Source organism: Mus caroli, unplaced genomic scaffold, assembly GCF_978045245.1.
Source record: "Mus caroli unplaced genomic scaffold, Mus_caroli_1 scaffold_15, whole genome shotgun sequence".
In the NCBI taxonomy this organism is placed as follows: domain Eukaryota; kingdom Metazoa; phylum Chordata; class Mammalia; order Rodentia; family Muridae; genus Mus; species Mus caroli.
Window position 1 is genome coordinate 22,227,022 of NW_028227270.1, and position 22,961 is coordinate 22,249,982.

At 42.6% G+C, this 22,961-nt stretch overlaps 1 long non-coding RNA gene across 1 annotated transcript in view; it reads right to left on the reverse strand.

Annotated features, from left to right (window-relative positions):
- Window positions 1–646: 646 nt before the first annotated feature.
- The window catches only part of LOC115029099 (uncharacterized), a 29,268-nt gene continuing 6,953 nt past the window's right edge, over window positions 647–22,961 (reverse strand). The window contains exons 2-5 of the long non-coding RNA XR_003834678.2: window positions 4,035–4,223; window positions 3,507–3,617; window positions 868–1,029; window positions 647–752 (exon numbers count right to left, since the gene is read on the reverse strand). This is a non-coding gene — a long non-coding RNA (uncharacterized LOC115029099). The remainder of the gene's footprint in view (window positions 753–867; window positions 1,030–3,506; window positions 3,618–4,034; window positions 4,224–22,961) is intronic.

Consider the following 22,961-nt stretch of genomic DNA (forward strand, 5'->3'; position numbering starts at 1 on the left):
ACTTAAGGAAAAAGAGTCTCCTGGCCTCCTAGTGGAAGCAGAAACGCCAAGCCAACTCCAGTGTGCTGATACATGTTATACTCCCCAAATTAGACTTTGTGGGATATTTACTGCATGTAGAGCCACATATTGCAGCCCAGAAAGAATATACAGAGGTATAACAGCAGAGCCACCCCTGAAAGGATTCAGCTGCTCTGAGAAACGATAGTACAGCTAGTCATGCTGTACTGGACCTAAGAGCAATATGACCTTGCACTAATCTCAGAGGGTCTGCTCACTAAGAACTGGTTCCCTAAAGTTATTCTTCCCTTCAACAGAAAGAAGAATATGGGAGCTACAAGCCTCTTCTCCATCACTATCTGTTCCTGATGCAGTTCATTCCCCGCCAGCAGGACTCTCTGGTCTCCTCCAGGGCGTCAGACAGAGGGTGGCCATCCTTCAGACATCTCTCAGGCTATGTTTTACAAGCTGATATTCCTACGGGAAGATAAAAAAATTAATAAGCTTTTCTAAGTGCAAATGGAAATGGGAAGACATGGGGACACAATGGGACACCTGCTGGTAAGTGAGTCTTGCTGGGAGGAGTCTTTTGACCTGGTTAACATCCAATTTCAGTAGCCGGAGAGCGTCCCCGAGTCCCCGAGCTTCATGTCAGGTTTATCCCTCACACGATCTTCTTAATGAAGAAAAGCAGGCTGGAAACGCCACAGTGCTGTGTGGATCACCATCCCCTGGAGAGCTGTGTAGGAAAACTATAATGAAGTGAGTACATAATTCAATGTTAATGTATAAAACACATGACGCTTTGTAAAAATAAAATAAAATTCACGTTCTCAAGGGCTTTTAAATTCACTGGGCAATACCTACAGCAAGTTTGATCAAGTTACAGATTTCCATCCCAGAGCTCTGCCAATTCGTCACGGCTTGTACCCAACATCCTCCTGGCCATCAGAAGTGATACGGCTGCTGGAGTCTAGTGTCCTAGTTTGCATTCTGCGGCTATGATGAATAACAGGACAAAAGAAGCAACTGGGGAAGCAAAGGATTTGTTTAGTGTACACTTTGTTTAGAGGGACACAGCACAGTCCTCACTGATGGAAGTCAAGACCGGGACCTCGAGGTAGGAACTGAAGGAGGGGCTAAGGAGGACCACTGCTTACTGACACGCTTGCTCCCCATTGTTTGCTCCTGTTTGTTTTCTCTCTCTCTCTCTCTCTCTCTCTCTCTCTCTCTCTCTCTCTCTCTTAACCTCCCAGAACCACCCGTGGAGGGGTGGAACCTCCAGCAGTGGGCGAGGCCCTCAGACTTCAATCATTAATCAAGAAAACATCTCCCATAGGCTTGCCTATAGTCCAACCTGCTGGAGTCAGTGTCTCAGGTGAAGTTTTCTCTTCCCAGATGACTCTAAGCTGAAAGAAAACTTACAGCACATTCAACATGGCTTTGATTGTGGTTCGCTAGATATTTCCCCTGCTTGCGAACCTGCTCTTAAAAATACAGAGACCCAACACCTTTGTCGGACAGCAGGATCCAGCTCTAACTTCCTTTGCACGACAGCAGTCTTGGCATCTGTGTGTCACCCCCAGCACAGATCATGTGGCTGTCTGTGACCATTAGTTCCTGATACACGCTATTCATTATGAGACAGATGGGAGCACTTGGGAAGGAGGCTGAAATACTTTGGTATGTGGTGGGATTTCCTCTTAATTTGCAGCACCACATCCTTTTCTCTACATTCTGTGGCTGCCAGCTCACTTACCCTTTGCATGACTTTGTCCTGGAAGGCAATTTTGAAAATGATATGTCCACATGGATCAGTATTGGCAAACAGCCACCCTTGGTCCTCCATATTGAGATCTTTCCCCAAAGTCCTTGCCAAGAAACTTGCTGTTAGCAATTAAAGACGACCAGTGGGGATTTTCAAGAGCCTGCTATCTCAGAATTGGGAGAAAGGAAGACATATTGCAGGCCAGGCTCTTGGGTAGCTGCTGCTGGGATGGAGAGTGGAACAACACATTGAGTGTACAGAGGAAAGAGCAGAAGAATTAGCCACAAGAATATGCCAAACTATAATCAGGCCCCAGTCAATGTCCCACTGGGGCTCCAGAACTGACTGGCCTTGCAGAGTCACCCCGGGGTGGAGTGAGGGGCCAGGCGCTGGCTGCTGGTAGCTTCCAACAGTGACCTCAGTTCAGCAGCTGTCTTCATTATAAGCTGTGAGATGTTGACAATTAACACCCCCAGCAGTTGTGCAGTGGAGAATGCTGAGTCCTCAGGGCAATGGGGTGGGGGTGGGGAAGCAATGATGAGCAGCAGTGACTGCTGGGATCTGATCACATATGCATCCTCCCTCAGTGTAGTCACACATCTAACCATTTAGTTATTTATTTACTTACTTACTCGCTTACTAACCTATTTATTTCCTTATGTGCTTTAGAGACAGAGTTTCTCTGTATGGCCCTGGCTGTCCTAGAACTCACTCTGTAGACCAGGCTGGCCTCGGACTCAGAAATCCGCCTGCCTCTGCCTCCCGAGTATTGGGATTAAAGGTGTGCATTACCACTGCCTGGATAAGTCCAATCTTTTTGCTCTGCTACTTAGCCAAGATGACCAAGTGACTGTTGGATCAGAATATACCCTCCCTCTCTTAACAATGTGAGAATGGTGGGCGAGTTTTTGCATTCAAAACATAACTGGATTTACTAACTGCTGCTGTATCAAGACCATTCCGAGCCACGCTATGGTATAAGGCCAGTGTACACTCGCACACACAACACCCTTCACAGAAGTCTTTCCCAGGAACTTCCACCAGGGCCAAGCCTGCCCTTCTGGAGAAATGGCTTACAGTCTAGACATTGGGAAGTTACCACACTTAACTGATCATAATTGTCAGACTAGTGCTTGAAAAACTCATCGTTTCTTTTTTTTTTTAACTATTGCAAAATCACACCTACTTCTATGGTAGGAACCAGAGAAGTAAAAGCATAGTAGGTCATTTCTCTGGTGTCAGCCTAGAACTGGGATGATTCAGTCTGGCTTTCTCCTCTGCGAAGTCCATGGCCCCCAAGTAAATACTTTACATTCTCTGTGGGCCCTGGGTTTTTCAACCTGTGGCATGTCTGGGGAAGGTGAGTCTTGCACACTGGAATGAGTCCTGTCACAAAAGCTAGAGCTGGAAGTGACACATGTGGCACAGCAGTCATGGTCTCCAACGGCTTTATGATCACGTGACATCCTACAGATGCCAAAGGCCTTGCCAGCGATAGCCCAGATGGACAAGGACAGGACGTGGGCCAGCACCATCCAGCCATCTTGTTCCTCAGCCAATGAGCCCACACCTTATCCTCACCCTGCCCACTTTCTCACAGTGCTACACAGAATTACACGTGCTGCTTGGTCCCATAGAGCCTTTGAGAAAACACATAACACTGGCCAGTGATTTCAGCCTCTGCACTGGAGGCAAAGCACTCTTCAGATCTGAAGGACTACTGTTAAAAATGCGTTACCTAAGTCATTATGCCAGAACTCCACCTTGGGATCCCGGAGAGAGGAGAGAAGTAACTTGTTGTGTGTGGCTAATGCAATGTCTGAGCACGCCCATCCATCCGGGTATGCGGCTGTCACAGAGGAGGCAAAGGAGAAAGGAGAGGCAGAGCCTTTAAAAAAGCAAATTACCATGCCATGTATTTTATATTACATTTTCCTGCCCTGCTTCTTTAATCAGTCTAAATTGAGAGCTCTTGTAATTCCCTAGAATCAGCGCATAAGCTCTCAGCATGCTCAAGGGCTGCAGGGCGTGCAGTTTCTCTATCCTTCCGTAGGTATTCATTTCCAAAACTTCATTACCGACCCACTCGTGAGTCATTCCCTCCCATGCAATCCACTTAAAACGCCCACCAGGAGAGAAAGCACAGAAAATGCTGAGCCTCCTCATTTGGTATGTTATGGACTTTTCAAAATGACAGGGGAGAGGAGGGACCAACGGGGTCCCCCGTCTGAAGCCCACAGAAGACGTGGACACATCTGATCCTTACCCATCTCCCGTCTCAGAAGGTGCCCTGAGACTCCGCTGTATGCTTCATGAGGGGGAAGGACAGTTGCTGAGGGAGAGCAGAGATGGGAGACGTTGCTTCACAGGAGGCTAAAAATCAGAACTGGAGACTATCAGGAAGCATCCCATGGGCCATGTGTAAGCATCTCTGGTAGGTACAGCAGACCTGGGCCTGGAGAGGTCACACAAGTGTGCAAGTGAATTTTCTGTCTAAGCCTGATGTCCTGGTTAGTTTTGTTGTCAGCTTGACACATCTGAAAACTCCGATGAAAAAAAAAATTGCCTCCATCAGATTGGCCTGTAGGTGTGTCTATTAGTGTTTTCTTAATTGCTAGTTGATGTAGGATGGCCCAGGCCCCTGCTGCAGATGGGCATGAGCTATAGAAGAGAGGTAACTGAGCAAGCCAGGGGGAGGGAGCAAGGCAATAACCAGCCTTCTTCCATGGTTACTGCTTCCAGTGTCTGCCTTGGCTTCCCCTGGACCACAACCTGTAAGATAAAATAAACCACTCCTCTCCAGCTTGCTTTGGGTTTTATCACAGCAACTGAACTAGAATGCTTGAGGACCTGAGTTCAGATCCCAGAAACCACAATTGATTTTTTTGCTTTCATCCCCAGTATTACAGTAAACACAATAGTAAAAAAAAAAAATCAATTAAAGCCCTTTTGTTTCAAATAATACCATCTATTTTGGAGTATGGTTTGAATGAGTCCCCCGGGATTCATGCCCTGAAAGTCTGTTCCTCAGTACAGTAGAGTTGGGAGGTGGCAGAACCTTGACTGCAGTCTAAGGGGGATGAAACTAGGTCCTTGAAGGCAGGGCCTTCATAAGGCATCAGTGTGAATTCCACAGGAAACCAGTTTGCTCTCAGGAGCAAGTTCTGAGAGCTCAACACCTCCACCATGATTTTCCTTTAGTGTGTGGCTAGTTCCTTTTCCATTTCTCTATATGCTGTAATGAAGCTAAGGGGGCTTCAACAAGATGGGACCCCCAAATCTTAGACTTCTTGGCTTCCCAATTTGTAGTTACATGCACCTCTTTTCTTGACAAAGTACCAAGTCTCTGGTCTTTTGTTGTAGCACAGAAATCAGACTGAGACAGTAAGGATGAAAGAAAGGGGGATATATTTTCTTGAACTTCTGGTTTATCTCCATATTGAATGGAGATATAAAGAAGGTAGTGAAAATAGTCTTCTTAATGATCTAAGAGTTGTAAATCTCTTAGAGAGCAGGAGCCAGGGCAACAACAACTGTGCCCCTTCCTTCTGGAAGATGTGAATGTATAGGCTGGTTCCCATGGTTGCAGTCTGTGGTGGTCTGGATAGATGTGGCCCCCACAGACTCACCTGTTTGAATCCTTGGCCCACAGAGTGTAGGAGGTCTGGCTTTGTTGGAAGAAGTATGTCACTGTGGGGGCGGGCTGTGGGGTATCCTACACTCAAGCTCCACCAAGTGTGGAATTCTAGTCTCCTCCTTGCTGCCTGCAGATGAAAATGTAGAACTCTCAGCTCCTCTAGCACCATGCCTGCCTGGATGCTGCCATGGTTCCTGCCATGATGATAATGGACTGAACCTCTGAAACTGTAAGCCAGCCCCAATTAAATGCTTTCCTTTATGAGTGTTGCCTTGGTCATGGTGTCTCTTCACAGCAATAAAACCTTAACAAAGACACAGTCTACGGTCAAGTGCAAGTTCCAAAGAGAGAGAGAGAGGCAATTTTATTGGCTTTCCTTGGGTGAGGCCAACCAAGCATGGTGAGAATAAGAAAGGCCTCGATGGTCATGGTCATGCAGTACACCTTTATTTTTCTTGTGGACAAATCTGGAAATGAAGACTCTTGGAGGAGTTCTCCCTACAGAAGGTGCTGCATGCAGATCCAATCCAGAGCCTGGTGAAATTTACTACTCGATACCACAATTGAAGCTGCTATGAATAAAACGCACCTTGCCTCCTACTCACACCCGGTGATGTAAAGTCTGCATCTGTGGAACCAGCTAGGAATTCTGATTTAGTGGAAAATGGTTTTCTGTTGTTGTTGTTGTTTTTGTTTGTTTGTTTGTTTGTTTGTTTTGTTTTGTTTTAATGTATGGGGTATAGAAAGATTGCTCAGTGGTTAACTGCACTGGCAGCTCTTGCAGAGGACCCATCCATATAGTGGCTCACAACTATCTGCAACTCCAGTTCTAAAGAAAACACCCTCTTCTGACCTCCATAGGTATCAGGCATACACAAGGTATATATAAATCCATGCAGGCAAAACAGCCATACACACAAAATAAAAATGAATAAATGTTTAAATTTTATTGTGCTTAGTTCTACTCAGTATTTCACAAATATCAAGAACAGCTTACCACCACTGATAATTCTGTCAAGCGATAGATAATTCTGAAATCGTGTTCAAATGGCTTCTGAGAAAAAGGCTGTAGTAGAGAATGTGCCACCATTGATCAGCGATGTCTGGATGGACAGGGGTTACAAATCCCAACAGGTGCCCAACAGTAGTTGGCATTCCTTGACTGTATTCAAGCACTGAGAGAAATGTGAAAACTCAGAATCTATAAGATCAACTCAAAGGAATGAGACAAAGTATTCTAACCTTGACCTCAACTTAGAAATGATTTAGGGGTTGATTTAAAGCAGATCCCATCACAGGGACACTTGCCAATAGAAATATTGACTCATGCTCTGGCATTCCTGCCATTATTCTGATTGCTTAAGAGATAACAGGACAAGAGATTGCTGCTCAGAGATTTGTTTCTCACTCTTTAAAGAGCTTGCCGATCTGCCACACAGGAGTGTGTGAGTCCAAGTTAGGCTCAGGGTTGACAGAGGACAGAAAATACAACCAAAAAGGCCTTAAAGGAGAAGCTCACTGTATCCTTCTCATCCATATTATATTGATTTTCTGGATGCTGTGATAAGTACCTGACAATATCAACTTAAGGAAGGTGGGGTTTGTTTTGGCTGGCAGTTTAAAGGCACCTTGTATCATGGTGGACAGAGTCAGAGGCCACTGGTCAGGGAGCAGAGAGAGGTAAATGCTAGTGTTCATCTCTCTTTCTTCTTTTTATTCATTCTGGGCTTGCAGTCAGTGGAATGGTGCCACCCACATTCAGGGTGGGTCTTCCTACCTCAGTTAAACATCTCTGGACAATACACTACAGACACTCCAGGAGCTGTCTCCAAGCTGTTTCTAAACCTGGTCAAGTTGACAATCAAGATTAAACATTAGTCATAGCCATACCGATCCCAAGTTGATAGGAAGTGCCACAGTCACCAGAAGCCTGCTTTGCCTTATGTCGGCCTGCCCTGCCTTCCTCAGCAAGAGGCTTTAGCCTCTAAACTGCCTCACAATCCATGATAGCTACCAAAATTCCAACAAGTGACTAACTCCACTCTAGCCAGAATCAAAAGAAAGAACAAAGAGGCAAGTGGATGTGTTTTCCAGCAGTCAGCCCAGTTTTAAATTATTTTCCAAAAAGCCCTACTTGGTGGCTTTCAATAACACCCACTGGTGACGCCTAACAGTAAGGATAATTAGGAACACATGGCCCTCTAGAGAGGAGAAAATGGATTTGGGGCGGACAGGCCATCAAATGCCTATGACACATTTTGTCTCTTAGAAGGCTGCTGCCACCAAATCCTCAATCACACTATAGATCTTGGGCTCTGTGACAGCAGAGATCCAACCCCAGCCCACCCAGGACTGGGTGTACTTTGAGAAATGTAGAGTAACTGGACAAGTCAGAATTGATATGTCAGCTTCCTGTCTGGGCCGGTGCCCTGTGAAGACCTTGAGCTCGAACTCCGCAGCCAGTCCCACAAAACCCAGAGGAAGCTCCATTCACAAGTGCTCTAACATGCCCAGGATCATAGGATCAGTGGTGAGGAGGACACAACATCTGCCTAAACACTGGGAGTAACTGGGACCAGCGGGATCCAGGCACCCAGGAACTCCACCTGACCAGTGGCACAGGTTCCTTCCAGTCTGAGCTGGTGCCCTGAGCAGACCTTGGGCTCGAACTCCACAGCTAGTCCCACAACACCCAGAAGGAGCTCCACTCCCAGGTGCTCTAACACGCCCAGGACCACAGGACCACAGGATCCCAGGATCCCAAGATCCCAGGATCCCAGAATCACAGGAACTTGATCACACCAGGATCTCAGGGTCACAGAGGCAGCTTGACTCCCAGGAGCTCTGACACACCCAGAATCTCAGAATCACAGGATCCCAGAGACAGTTGAACTCTGAGGAATTCTGACACAACCAGGATCACAGGAAGGACAGGCTCCAGTCAGATATATCGAGGACAGGTAACACTAGAGATAATCAGATGGCAGGAGGCAAGCATAAGAACATAAGCAAAAAAACAAAACAAAACAAAAACAATAACAAAAAAAAAACATAAGCAACAGAAACCAAGGTTACTTGGCATCATATGATTCCAATTCTCCCACCATAGCAAGTCCTGGATACAACATCACACCAGAAAAGTAAGATTCAGATCTAAAATCACTTCTCATGATGGTGATAGAGGACTTTAAAAAGGACATAAATAACTCCCTTAAAGAGATACAGGAGAACACAAGTAAACAGCTAAAAACCCTTAAAAGGGCTCTTCCGGTCAGAAAAGCACCTGGGAAGCAAGGGCGCAGGGTCGGCTGACACTCGCCAGCTACCCACATCACCCGCCACAGGATCTTAAGACTTCTGGTGAGTGGAACACAGCTTCTGCTCCAATCCAATTGCGCGCAGGACCTGAGACTGCATTAGTTAGGGAAGCAGAAACCGGCCTGAGTAGGGCCACAGGCCTCATCCGGCCGGATCAGCACCAGGGGAGCTAGAGCGCAGGGTCGGCTGACACCCGCCAGCTATCCACGACCCCCGCCACAGGATTTTGAGACTGCTGGTGAGTGGAACATAGCTTCTGCTCCAGTCCAATCACGCGGGACCTGAGACTGCTCTGGTTGGGGAGAGAGAAATCCGGCCCACATAGGGCCACAAGCCTCTTCCGGTCAGAAAAGCACCTGGGTAGCTAGGGCACAGGGTCGGCTGACACTCGCCAGCTACCCACAACACCCGCCACAGGATCTTAAGACTTCTGGAGAGTGGAACACAGCTTCTGCTCCAATCCAATTGCGCGCGGGACCTGAGACTGCATTAGTTAGGGAAGCAGAAAACCGGCCTGAGTAGGACCACAGGCCTCTTCCGGCTGGACCAGCACCGGGGTACCGCCAGCTACCCACGACCCCAGCCACAGGATTTTGAGACTGCTGGTGAGTGGAACACAGCTTCTGCTCCAATCTTTAAACAGTGACAACGACAACAACTAACCCCAGAGATTACCAGATGGCGAAAGGTAAACGTAATAATCTTACTAACAGAAACCAAGACCACTCACCATCATCAGAACCCAGCACTCCCACTTCGCCCAGTCCAGGGCACCCCAACACACCGGAAAAGCTAGACACGGATCTAAAAGCATATCTCCTGATGATGATAGAGGACTTCAAGAAGGACTTTAATAACACACTCAAAGAAATACAAAGGAACGCTGGTAAACAGGTAGAAGACAATAAAGAGGAAGCACAAAAATCCCTTAAAGAATTGCAGGAGAACACTGCTAAAGAGTTACAAATCCTTAAAGAAAAACAGGATAACGTAATCAAACAGGTAGAAGTCCTTAATGAAAAACAGGAAAACACATCCAAACAGATGATGGAAATGAACAAAACCATACTAGACCTAAAAAGGGAAGTAGACACAATAAAGAAAACCCAAAATGAGGCAACACTTGAGATAGAAACCCTAGGAAAGAAATCTGGAACCATAGATACCAGCATCAGCAACAGAATACAAGAGATGGAAGAGAGAATCTCAGGTGCAGAAGATTCCATAGAGAACATCGGCACAACAATCAAGGAAAATGGAAAATGCAAAAAGATCCTAACTCAAAACATCCAAGAAATACAGGACACAATGAGAAGACCAAACCTACGGATAATAGGAGTGGATGAGAATGAAGATTTTCAACTCAAAGGACCAGCAAACATCTTCAACAAAATTATAGAAGAAAACTTCCCAAATCTAAAGAAAGAGATGCCCATGAACATACAAGAAGCCTACAGAACTCCAAATAGACTGGACCAGAAAAGAAATACCTCCCGACACATAATAATCAGAACAACAAATGCACTAAATAAAGATAGAATACTAAAAGCAGTAAGAGAAAAAGGCCAAGTAACATATAAAGGCAAGCCTATCAGAATTACACCAGATTTTTCACCAGAGACTATGAGAGCCAGAAGATCCTGGACGGATGTTATACAGACACTAAAAGAACACAAATTCCAGCCCAGGCTACTATACCCAGCCAAACTCTCAATTAACATAGATGGAGAAACCAAAGTATTCCACGACAAAACCAAATTCACGAATTATCTCTCCACGAATCCAGCCCTTCAAAGGATAATAACAGAAAAAAACCAATACAAGGACAGGAACCACGCCCTAGAAACAACAAGAAGGTAATCCCTCAACAAACCTAAAAGAAGACAGCCACAAGAACAGAATGCCAACTTTAACAACAAAAATAACAGGAAACAACAATTACTTTTCCTTAATATCTCTTAATATCAATGGACTCAACTCCCCGATAAAAAGACATAGACTAACAAACTGGCTACACAAACAAGACCCAACATTTTGCTGCTTACAGGAAACTCATCTCAGAGAAAAAGATAGACACTACCTCAGAATGAAAGGCTGGAAAACAATTTTCCAAGCAAATGGTATGAAGAAACAAGCTGGAGTAGCCATTCTAATATCTGATAAGATTGACTTCCAACCCAAAGTCATCAAAAAAGACAGGGAGGGACACTTCATACTCATCAAAGGTAAAATCCTCCAAGAGGAACTATCAATCCTGAATATCTATGCTCCAAATACAAAGGCAGCCACATTCATTAAAGAAACTTTAGTAAATCTCAAAGCACACATTGCACCTCATACAATAATAGTGGGAGACTTCAACACACCACTTTCACCAATGGACAGATCATGGAAACAGAAACTAAACAGGGACACAGTGAAACTAACAGAAATTATGAATCAAATGGATCTGGCAGATATCTACAGAACATTCTATCCTAAAACAAAAGGATATACCTTCTTCTCAGCACCTCATGGTACCTTCTCCAAAATTGACCACATAATTGGTCACAAAACAGGCCTCAACAGATACAAAAATATTGAAATTGTCCCATGCATCCTATCAGATCACCATGGACTAAGGCTGATCTTCAATAACAAAATAAATAATAGAAAGCCAACCTTCACGTGGAAACTGAACAACACTCTTCTCAATGATACCTTGGTCAAGGAAGGAATAAAGAAAGAAATTAAGGACTTTTTAGAGTTCAATGAAAATGAAGCCACAACATACCCAAACTTATGGGACGCAATGAAAGCATTTCTAAGAGGAAAACTCATAGCTCTGAGTGCCTCCAAAAGGAAACTAGAGAGAGCACACATTAGCAGCTTGACAACATACCTAAAAGCACTAGAACAAAAGGAAGCAAATTCGCCCAAGAGGAGTAGACGGCAGGAAATAATCAAACTCAGGGGTGAAATCAACCAAGTGGAAACAAGAAAAACTATTCAAAGAATCAACCAATCAAGGAGCTGGTTCTTTGAGAAAATCAACAAGATAGATAAACCCTTAGCCAGACTCACTAGAGGGCACAGGGAAAGCATCCTAATTAACAAAATCAGAAATGAAAAAGGAGACATAACAACAGATCCTGAAGACATCCAAAACACCATCAGATCCTTCTACCAAAGGCTATACTCAACAAAACTGGAGAACCTGGATGAAATGGAGAAGTTCCTAGACAGATACCAGGTACCAAAGTTGAATCAAGATCAGGTTAATGATCTAAACAGCCCTATATCCCCCAAAGAAATAGAAGCAGTCATTAATAGTCTCCCAACTAAAAAAAGCCCAGGACCAGATGGGTTTAGTGCAGAGTTCTATCAGACCTTCAAAGAAGATCTAATCCCAGTTCTTCACAAACTATTCCACAAAATAGAAACAGAAGGTACTTTACCCAACTCATTCTATGAAGCCACAATTACTCTGATACCTAAACCACAAAAAGACCCAACAAAGATAGAAAACTTCAGACCAATATCCCTTATGAATATTGATGCAAAAATCCTCAATAAAGTTCTTGCTAACCGAATCCAAGAACACATCAAAACAATCATCCATCCTGACCAAGTAGGTTTCATCCCAGGGATGCAGGGATGGTTCAATATACGGAAATCCATCAACGTAATCCAGTATATAAACAAACTCAAAGACAAAAACCACATGGTCATCTCGTTAGATGGGGAAAAAGCATTTGACAAGATCCAACACCCATTCATGATAAAAGTCTTGGAAAGATCAGGAATTCAAGGCCCATACCTAAACATGATAAAAGCAATCTACAGCAAACCAGTAGCCAACATCAAAGTAAATGGTGAGAAGCTTGAAGCAATCCCTCTAAAATCAGGGACTAGACAAGGCTGTCCACTTTCTCCATACCTATTCAACATTGTACTTGAAGTCCTAGCCAGAGCAATTCGACAACAAAAGGAGATCAAAGGGATACAAATTGGAAAAGATGAAGTCAAAATATCACTCTTTGCAGATGATATGATAGTATATATAAGTGACCCTAAAAATTCCACCAGAGAACTCCTAAGCCTGATAAACAGCTTCGGTGAAGTAGCTGGATATAAAATTAACTCAAACAAATCAATGGCCTTTCTCTACACAAAGAATAAACAGGCTGAGAAAGAAATTAGGGAAACAACACCCTTCTCAATAGTCACAAATAATATAAAATATCTTGGCGTGACTCTAACTAAGGAAGTGAAAGATCTGTATAATAAAAACTTCAAGTCTCTGAAGAAAGAAATTATAGAAGATCTCAGAAGATGGAAAGATCTCCCATGCTCATGGATTGGCAGGATCAACATTGTAAAAATGGCTATCTTGCCAAAAGCAATCTACAGATTCAATGCAATCCCCATCAAAATTCCAAATCAATTCTTCAACGAATTAGAAAGTGCAATCTGCAAATTCATCTGGAATAACAAAAAACCTAGGATAGCAAAAACTCTTCTCAAGGATAAAAGAACCTCTGGTGGAATCACCATGCCGGACCTAAAGCTCTACTACAGAGCAATTGTGATAAAAACTGCATGGTACTGGTATAGTGACAGACAAATAGACCAATGGAATAGAATTGAAGACCCAGAAATGAACCCACACACCTACGGTCACTTGATCTTCGACAAGGGAGCTAAAAACATCCAGTGGAAGAAAGACAGCATTTTCAACAAATGGTGCTGGCACAACTGGTTGTTAACATGTAGAAGAATGCGAATCGATCCATTCCTATCTCCTTGTACTAAGGTCAAGTCTAAGTGGATCAAGGAACTTCACATAAAACCAGAGACACTGAAACTTATAGAGGAGAAAGTGGGGAAAAGCCTTGAAGATATGGGCACAGGGGAAAAATTCCTGAATAGAACAGTAATGGCTTGTGCTGTAAGATCGAGAATTGACAAGTGGGACCTCATGAAACTACAAAGCTTCTGCAAGGCTAAAGACACCATCAATAAGACAAAAAAAACACCAACAGATTGGGAAAGGATCTTCACCTATCCTAAATCAGATAAGGGACTAATATCCAATATATATAAAGAACTCAAGAAGGTGGACTCCAGAAAGTCAAATAACCCCATTAAAAAATGGGGCTCAGAACTGAACAAAGAATTGTCACCTGAGAAATACCGAATGGCAGAGAAGCACCTGAAAAAATGTTCAACATCCTTAATCATCAGGGAAATGCAAATCAAAACAACCCTGAGATTCCACCTCACACCAGTCAGAATGGCTAAGATCAAAAATTCAGGTGACAGCAGATGCTGGCGAGGATGTGGAGAAAGAGAAACACTTCTCCATTGTTGGTGGGATTGCAAGCTTGTACAACCACTCTGGAAATCAGTCTGGCAGTTCCTCAGAAAATTGGACATAGTACTACCGGAGGATCCAGCAATACCTCTCCTGGGCATATATCCAGAAGATGTCCCAACCGGTAAAAAGGACACATGCTCCACTATGTTCATAGCAGCCCTATTTATAATAGCCAGAAGCTGGAAAGAACCCAGATGTCCCACAACAGAGGAATGGATACAGAAATTATGGTACATTTACACAATGGAGTACTACTCAGCTATTAAAAAGAATGAATTTATGAAATTCCTAGCCAAATGGATGGACCTGGAGGGCATCATCTTGAGTGAAGTAACACAATCACAAAAGAACTCACACAATATGTATTCACTGATAAGTGGATATTAGCCCAAAACTTAGGATACCCAAGATATAAGATACAATTTGCTAAACGCATGAAACTCAAGAAGAATGAAGACCAAAGTGTGGACACTGTGCACCTTCTTAGAATTGGGAACAAAACACCCAGGGAAGGAGTTACAGAGACAAAGTTCGTAGCTGTGATGAAAGGATGGACCATTTAGAGACTGCTGTATCCAGGGATCCATCCCATAATCAGCTTCTAAACGCTGACACCATTGCATACACTAGCAAGATTTTGCTGAAAGGACCCAAATATAGCTGTCTCTTGTGAGACGATGCCGGGGCCTAGCAAACACAGGAGTGGATGTTCACAGTCAGCTATTGGATGTATCACAGGGCTCCCAATGGAGAAGCTAGAGAAAGTAACCAAGGAGCTAAAGGGATCTGCAACCCTATTGTTGGAACAACATGATGTACTAACCAGAACCCAGGAGCTCTTGTCTCTAGCGGCATATGTATCGAAAGATGGCCTAGTCGGCCATCAATGGAAAGAGAGGCCCATTGGACTTGCAAACTTTATATGCCCCAATATAGGGGAATGCCAGGGCCAAAAGAATGGGAGTGGGTGGGTAGGGAAGTGGGGGGAGCTATGGGGGACTTTTGGGATAGCATTGGAAATGTAATTGAGGAAAATATGTAATAAAAATATTAAAAATTAAAAAAAAAACCCTTAAAAGGGAAACACAAAAATCCCTTAAAGAATTACAGGAAAACATAATCAAACAAGTGAAGGAAATGAACAAAACCATCCAAGACCTAAAAAGAGAAATAGAAACAATAAAGAAATCACAAAGGGAAACAACCCTGGAGTTAGAAAACCTAGGAAAAAAGATCAGGAGTCATAGATGCAAGCATCACCAACAGAATACAAGGGATAAAAGAATGCAGAAGATACCATAGAAAACATTGACACAACAGTCAGAGAAAATGCAAAAAGCATGAAGCGCCTAATCTAAAACATCCAGGAAATCCAGGACATAATGAGAAGACTAAACCTAAGGAAAATAGGTATAGAAGAGAGTGAAGATTCCCAACTTAAAGGGCCAGTAAATACCTTCAACAAAATTATAGACAAAAACTTCCCTAACCTAAAGAGATGCCCATGAACATACAAGAAGCCTACAGAACACCAAATAGACTGGACCAGAAAAGAAATTCCTCCCGTCACATAATAATCAAAACACCAAATGCACTAAACAAAGAAAGAATATTAAAAGCAGTAAGGGAAAAAGGTCAAGTATCATATAAAGGCAGGCCTATCAGAATTACACCAGACTTCTCACCAGAGAGTATGAAAGCCAGAAGATCCTGGGCAGATTTCATACAGACCCTAAGAGAACACAAATGCAAGTCCAGACTACTATACCCAGCAAAACTCTCAAATACCATAGATAGAGAAAACAAGATATTCCATGATAAAACCAAATTTACACAATATCTTTCCACAAATCTAGTCCTACAAAGGATAATAAATGGAAAACATGAACACAAGGAGGGAAACTACACCTTAGAAAAAGCAAGAAAGTAAGCTTTCAACAAACCCAAAATAAGATAGCCACAGAAACATAATTCCACCCCTAACTACAAAAATAACAGGAAGCAACAATTACTTTTCCTTAATATCTCTTAACATCAATGGACTCAGTTCCCCCAAAAAAGACATAGATTGCCGGGCGGTGGTGGTGCACTCCTTTAATCCCAGCACTTGGGAGGCAGAGACAGATGGATTTCTGGGTTTGAGGCCAGACTGGTCTACAAAGTGAGTTCCAGGACAGCCATGGTTATACAGAGAAACCCTGTCTTGAAAAAAAAAAAAAAACAACAACAAACGAACAAAACAACAACAACAAAAAGACATAGACTTACGGACTGGATATGTAAACAAGACCCAGCATTTTGCTGCATACAGGAAACCCACCTCAGGGACAAAGGGGCACTACCTCAGAGTAAAAGGTTGGAAAACAATTTTCTAAGCAAATGGTACCAAGAAACAAGCTGGAGTAGCCATTCTAATATGGAATAAAATCAATCAACTGAAAGTTATCAAAAAAAAAAAAAAAAAGATAAGGACACTTCGTATTGGTCAAAGGAAAAAAATCTACCAAGATGAACTCTCAATTCTGAACCAACCAAGTAGAAACAAAAAGAACTATACAAGGAATCAACCAAACCAGGAGCTGGTTCTTTGAGAAAATCAACAAGATAGATAAACCCTTAGCCAGACTAACTTGAGGACACAGAGACAGTATCCAAATTAATTAAAATCAGTAATGAAAAAGGAGACACAACAACGAAATATATCTTAAAATGATTATTCTGTTTGTTGAATATTAACAGTTGAAAATATTAAAATCATGTTCTACAAACATCATGGAAAAAAATAGAATCGATATGTCAGTCTGACCCCAAAGCCCCACTATGCTCTGAGACATGTACAAAGCGGGCAGTGGCTTAGCCGGGGTAGGAGGCAGGAAAGTAGGTTCAAGGCTGAACAGTGGCCATTACAAATACCCTTCATCCAGAACTCTGAGCAACATCCACAAGAGACAGCAGAAAAAACAGGAGAAAATGGAAGACTATTGCACAAATCTAGTTAATCCTAGTCACCTTGAACCAAGAGCATGCCACAAGGGTTGGTGAAGGAAGCTGAATGGGGGGGGACTCCAGAGGACAGGGGCCCATGGCCTCACAGAGAGGGAAACCTCAGAAATCCCAGGTGTTTGGCTTATCTGCATGTAGGTGGAGATGATTTTTTTACCCTCTTGTGATGTGCACGTGGATAATCCACATTCTTGGTAGAACTGTTTCTCTTCCAGACTGAGCAACCGGAAGAGAAGAATGCTGGAGAACAAGCCATCTGGGAACAAACTGGCTTTTCTAGAGGTCCCACTGAAGTGGGGAGCAGGGGTTGCTGTCCTAGCAGGCCATATGGTAGGGGCTCTGTGACCTCCGGGGAAACAAAAATCAATGTAAGACTTCTAAATAGGACTTTAAAAACAATCCAAGGGTTAAAGCTTCTCTCTTCTGTTTCTGGCTTTCACTCTCAGAGCTGTTTGTCCTTCCTCCCTCTGTTCCTTTCCCCATCCGCCTTGTTTATGAACGACAACACTGCAGAGAACAGCTGTATTTAGGATGAACTATGGAATAGACTGTTCCCCCTAATCCTGTAGTTACACAAAATCAAACACAGGCAAAACATTTGGAAACATCAGAGATCAGAATTGTTCTGCTGAAGTCAGGATGTCAGGGGCCACAGCACAGCCCCGGCTCTCCGGATTACCTGCACAACTCAGTTCTCCAGACTTTATTTTGCTAATGGTTATTGCTTGCCAGCATTTTCCCATCCAATTACTCTTTTATGGATGTGTTATGAAGTTTCTGAAACAGGGACACATTTGATTTATGCAGTGGTTCGTAACATCAGCCTTTGACTCAATTATGAGTCAGAATTTCATATGGGAATGTTTAAGACAAATTTTTCCTGTCAATTAGTTTTTGAAAACAGAGAAAATTCAAAATCCTGAGTCCTAAGAGATTCACAGTAAACTATGAGAGTGTGTTTTAGCAGCTGCAATATGTAGCTCCTCTCCTTTGGTTATTACCAATCCCCTACCTCCCCCTCACAAAAAAAAAAAAAAAAAATCTTGGTTTTATTAAAATGTTTCAGTAATATGCTGTTGTCTGGTTTTTCCCCAAATTAAATTACAACCTGATGGACTTGTCCTATTAAAAATTTTCAAAGCCCTGACAAAATTCAATAATAGTGGAAATAATAAAATATACCAACCCAGATAGAATAATGAAGCAGAAAGGAAGCAAAATACCCAGAATGCCACAGGCTGCTGCTTCTCTGCACCCACATTCCAGTGACTCATAGTCCGATTCTGCAACAATGTTTGTGTCTTCAAGGACTCGGGGCTAATTTGCTTTTGGTTCCTTTCTGTTTTCTTAGAATTTATGGCTCACATGTTACTACAATGAAGCAGTTTCTGGATTCTGCCTTTGCTGGTTAAGGTCGCCATTAGTTAGCCTTATTTTCAATGAAGACTCTTAAACATGTGGGGATGTAATTGTCCCCACCTCATTAATTTCCTAACGAGTAGAGTATTACTCCTAACATATTGAGATGTCCAGACGGCTTTTTATTTGTTTAGGAATTGTGGATTAGACCTTGTAGCCACTCATTTCCCAGTCAGACTTCCAGAGTGTGAGAACCTGGGGAGAGAGCCCTTCCCCCACCCCACCTCCCTTCCAGGCCATTAGCGGTGTCAGGTTGTGCAGCCTGCACCTTTTAGAGCTGGAGGGAAACCTAGAGGTTTGAAGAACTGTTTGGTGCTCTGAGATCTCAGGTCTGACTCTGATGTTCCTCGGGGCATCACTGAACATGTGATCTTTAGTTCCTGGAACCCTTCATCTAACGAACTTTCTAAATAATCCCTCATCTACTGATAGAACAAACATCTTACTCAATAAATAGGTAGGTTTATAAGACAGAAACAAATATCATTTCAAAACTTTTGATCCAAATTTCCCAACACATTTTTTAGCACTTCAAGATTTTAGTCTAAACGTGATCATATACTTTTCCATAGGCACATAACATATAATCCTAGAAGCTAAGTCTATTTTACATTTATGAGCCAAGTCCAGCATACAACCAGGGAGCCAAGCCTGTGCCCTCATAACTTCCAGGCTAATGGGAAATGACATTCAGATCAATAACACTGCTAAGAATCTCTGCAGTCTCAATGTTTAAGAGCTCATTTTCAAAACATAGGTATAAGCAATAGCCCACAGTGCCCTTCCACTGAAGGTTCAGACGTGGTTGTTGACTGTGGTGGTATGAATATGTGTGGTCCCCATAGACTCATGTGTTTGAATGCTTGGCCGATGGAGAGTGGTACTATTAGGAGGCATGGCCTTGTTGGGGAGTAGGTGTGGCCAAGTTCCAGGACAGACAGGGCTACACAAAGAAACCCTGACTCAGAAAATAAAAATAAAAACCAACCAACCAACCAAACAAACAAACAAACAAAAAGAATTGCTGTTGTCGGGCGTGGTAGCGCATGCCTTTAATCCCAGCACTCGGGAGGCAGAGGCAGGCAGATTTCTGAGTTCAAGGCCAGCCTGGTCTCCAAAGTGAGTTCCAGGACAGCCAGAGCTACACAGAGAAACCCTGTCTCGAAAATCAAAAAAAAAAAAAAAAAGAATTGCTGTGGTCATGGTGTCTCTTCACAGCAATAAAACCTTAACTAAGTCAAGAATATACAAAGTGTTCATGTGTTTTTGGAAAGATCTGTTCATTTCATCTACAGCTTGAACCTTCTTTAAAAAAATATTTTTGCCGGGTGTGGTGGCGCACACCTTTAATCCCAGCACTCGGGAGGCAGAGGCAGGCGGATTTCTGAGTTCGAGGCCAGCCTGGTCTACATTGTGAGTTCCAGGACAGCCAGGGTTATCCAGAGAAACCCTGCCTCAAAAAACAAAAAACAAAAAAAACAAACAAACAAAAATTTAATATAGGATTCTCTGTAGGCTGGAATACATACTAAAGGAAGTCTTTATCCATTTTCTTATTTCTGACTACAGACAAGTACATCCATTCTCATGTTATCACTATCAGCCCAGTTCTCTGGCTACCACTAAAAGACTTATCATATGCGAGACACTCTTCATCATTACCACATATATTATGGGATAGATATTCTTACCTCTCTGCTTATATAATCATTTTAATTTATTGTGAAACTAATATTCAGGAACATGAGTAACATACCCAAGACCACAGTCTAAAACAGACCAGGCAGGTACTCAAAGTTCTATCTGCCATGGAACGCAAATACATGTGAATTTGTGAACGCAGTCTTTAAACCTTCTAATGCTTTTCTGTTCCTTTTCACCATAGGATGGTGTCTCCCATTTGAGGCATTATATTCCCACTAGATCCAACCTGTGAGTCAAGACCATCAGAAAACCCTATGTCAGAATATCTAATTTCTTCTTGTTGTTCCTTTGCACACAACTACCTAAGAAGTTGCAACCACCAGCAAACAAAAATGAGCAATAAACAACAAACCACCCTGCCTCTCAGGGCCCTAGCGCTTATATTCCCACTGAAGAGTTCCCATAATTCCAACTGTCGCACAATCACAGAAACTATCTGCCACTGGCAAAATTACGCCCCTGCTAGAGCACAAGGCAAATCATAACCAGCTGTTGTAGACAATCCGAAGCAGCCCCATATACTATACCTTGGATTAAAATGGAAACATACTCATAATATTTTTATGTTTTTTAAAGAAACCAAAATTCTCACTACAAGCTGTGGGACACCTGACTCGCCAGCAAGAAAGACACCACAATAGGATCCTTCTGTACACGTTTATTGGGAGAGCATTGACTGTGTAGGCGAAAGACTCCGAGCCCTGGGTCTCTCACTCTTATATACTATCAGTTCCCATCCACGCACAGCAGGCCACGCCACCTCACCAGGCACGCAGCTTCAGCTAATCAGGGCAGCAGGGGCATATCTCCACCAAAATGGCTTCGCCAGTAACCTGGTACACCTGCACAGCTCTCACGATGTTTGTGGTTTATATGAGGAAGTCAGGTGCAAGTCATACGACTTAGCTGCAGTCCCTGGCGCCTTCTTGGGACTGCTGCCACATCTGCTCCTCACAACAAGCAAATTCTCTCCAACTGCATCTTCCTTTCCTATCTTAAATTTAGAGTCATGCCCATGCCTGAGCCTCTGTACAATCCATTGAGTCAATCTTTAGATTGTAGCATCCAGTTATCCAAGGTTAACTGAATAATATTAAATACTATAATATTCAATGCAATTGAGTAGTATCTATTAAATAAGCAATCTATTCCGAGTATATTTCTAGGCCTGTTATGGGGGCCAGCAACTACCTTCCAATACTAAGCTAAGACTTAGCCATGAGTTTAAAAACAAACAAACAGTTAATAGACAGCTTTTAGGTATATCTATCTTCTCATAGAACTGCTATGTAATTCTATTGCTTGGTTTCTTAGCCCTTCTGATTTCGTGATATATAGAATTCCTATTTGGTTTATATTTTGCTCTATTTTCTAAACCTGGTATTTTCTGAAGGGTGATTTGCAAGCTGTCTACATCAGAGCCAGCCAGTATAATTCTTTAAGAAAATGAAGATTCCTAGACCCACTAAAGACAGGGAAGCTCTGCCTAGAGGGAATGGCATCTGGGAGTCATGTCTTTAGCAAATACCTAGAGAATTGGGTCAGCAGCAAACGGTGTTAGGACTTGGTTCCATTACACTGATTGTATGATACTCATTAGGACACCACAGTCCTCGACACATATGACAGTTTACTGAACACATTGCCTTTGTGAAACATACACAACATGGGCTTACATTCTGTTCTAGTTTATTTTCTGTTGTTATGATGAGATGTCCGGACAAAAAAAACAGCCTAAGGGAGAAGAAAATCATAGTGGCAAGAGCTCGAAGCAGTTGCTCAAGAACAAAGAAAAAATACACACATCCCTATTGCTCATTCACTGCTTAGTACTCAGCCAGCTTTCTCTACTCATGTAATTCAAGGCCCAGCCAAGGGAATGATGCCACCCACAGTGGGCTTGGTCTTCCTACATCAATTAATAAGGTTAACACACACACACAGACACACACACACACACAGACACACACACAGACACACACACACACACAGACACATGTACGCACACCAGCACACTTCCAATTTAAACTCTTTACTTGAGAAAACAGTTTAGTATGTGTTTTTGTTTGGCTTTCAGTCCCCCTTCCTTTTAATGATCTCAACTGAATCATAGAGAATTTGAGGTCAGGATCAATGGGCCCTGATAAACTTCTTTATAGATAGGTTTAACGCAGAGAAGTCTGTCTCTTCTAGATATGCAAAGCATCTAGCTAGGTATTGGTTTAACCAGGTGCAAATTTAAAAAAAAAATACAGCTTTTAAATGTAATAATTGGAGCTATTACAAATTACGTTGTTAAGTATATTAGTCTTTTGCTTTTGAAATGTGTCTTGAATTGATTTATAATTCTGTATTTATTTGCTGGATTTGCTAAATCAAGTAGTGATATTTTTCAAAGTACAACCTACAGACTGTCTATTAGAACCAGCTGGTTGGGTTCTTTGAGAAAAATGAAGATTCCCACCAAATGTCATGGTACACACTTGTAATCCCAGCACTCAAGTGGACACCACAGAAGATTGTTAATTTAAGCCCAAACTAAACTATATAGCAAGACCTTGTCTTGGAAAACCAAACCTCAAACAGAAAAAGAAGGACGGGGCGGGGGGAGGGGTGGCCCTACTGGATCTCATAAACCAATCATTATGTTTGTGTGGGAGGATAACAGACCTTAGGAGCTTAATTTAAAGATTTATTATTTTAATTTATTTGCATGAGTTTTGTTTTGTTTTGTTTTTTGTTTGTTTGCTTGT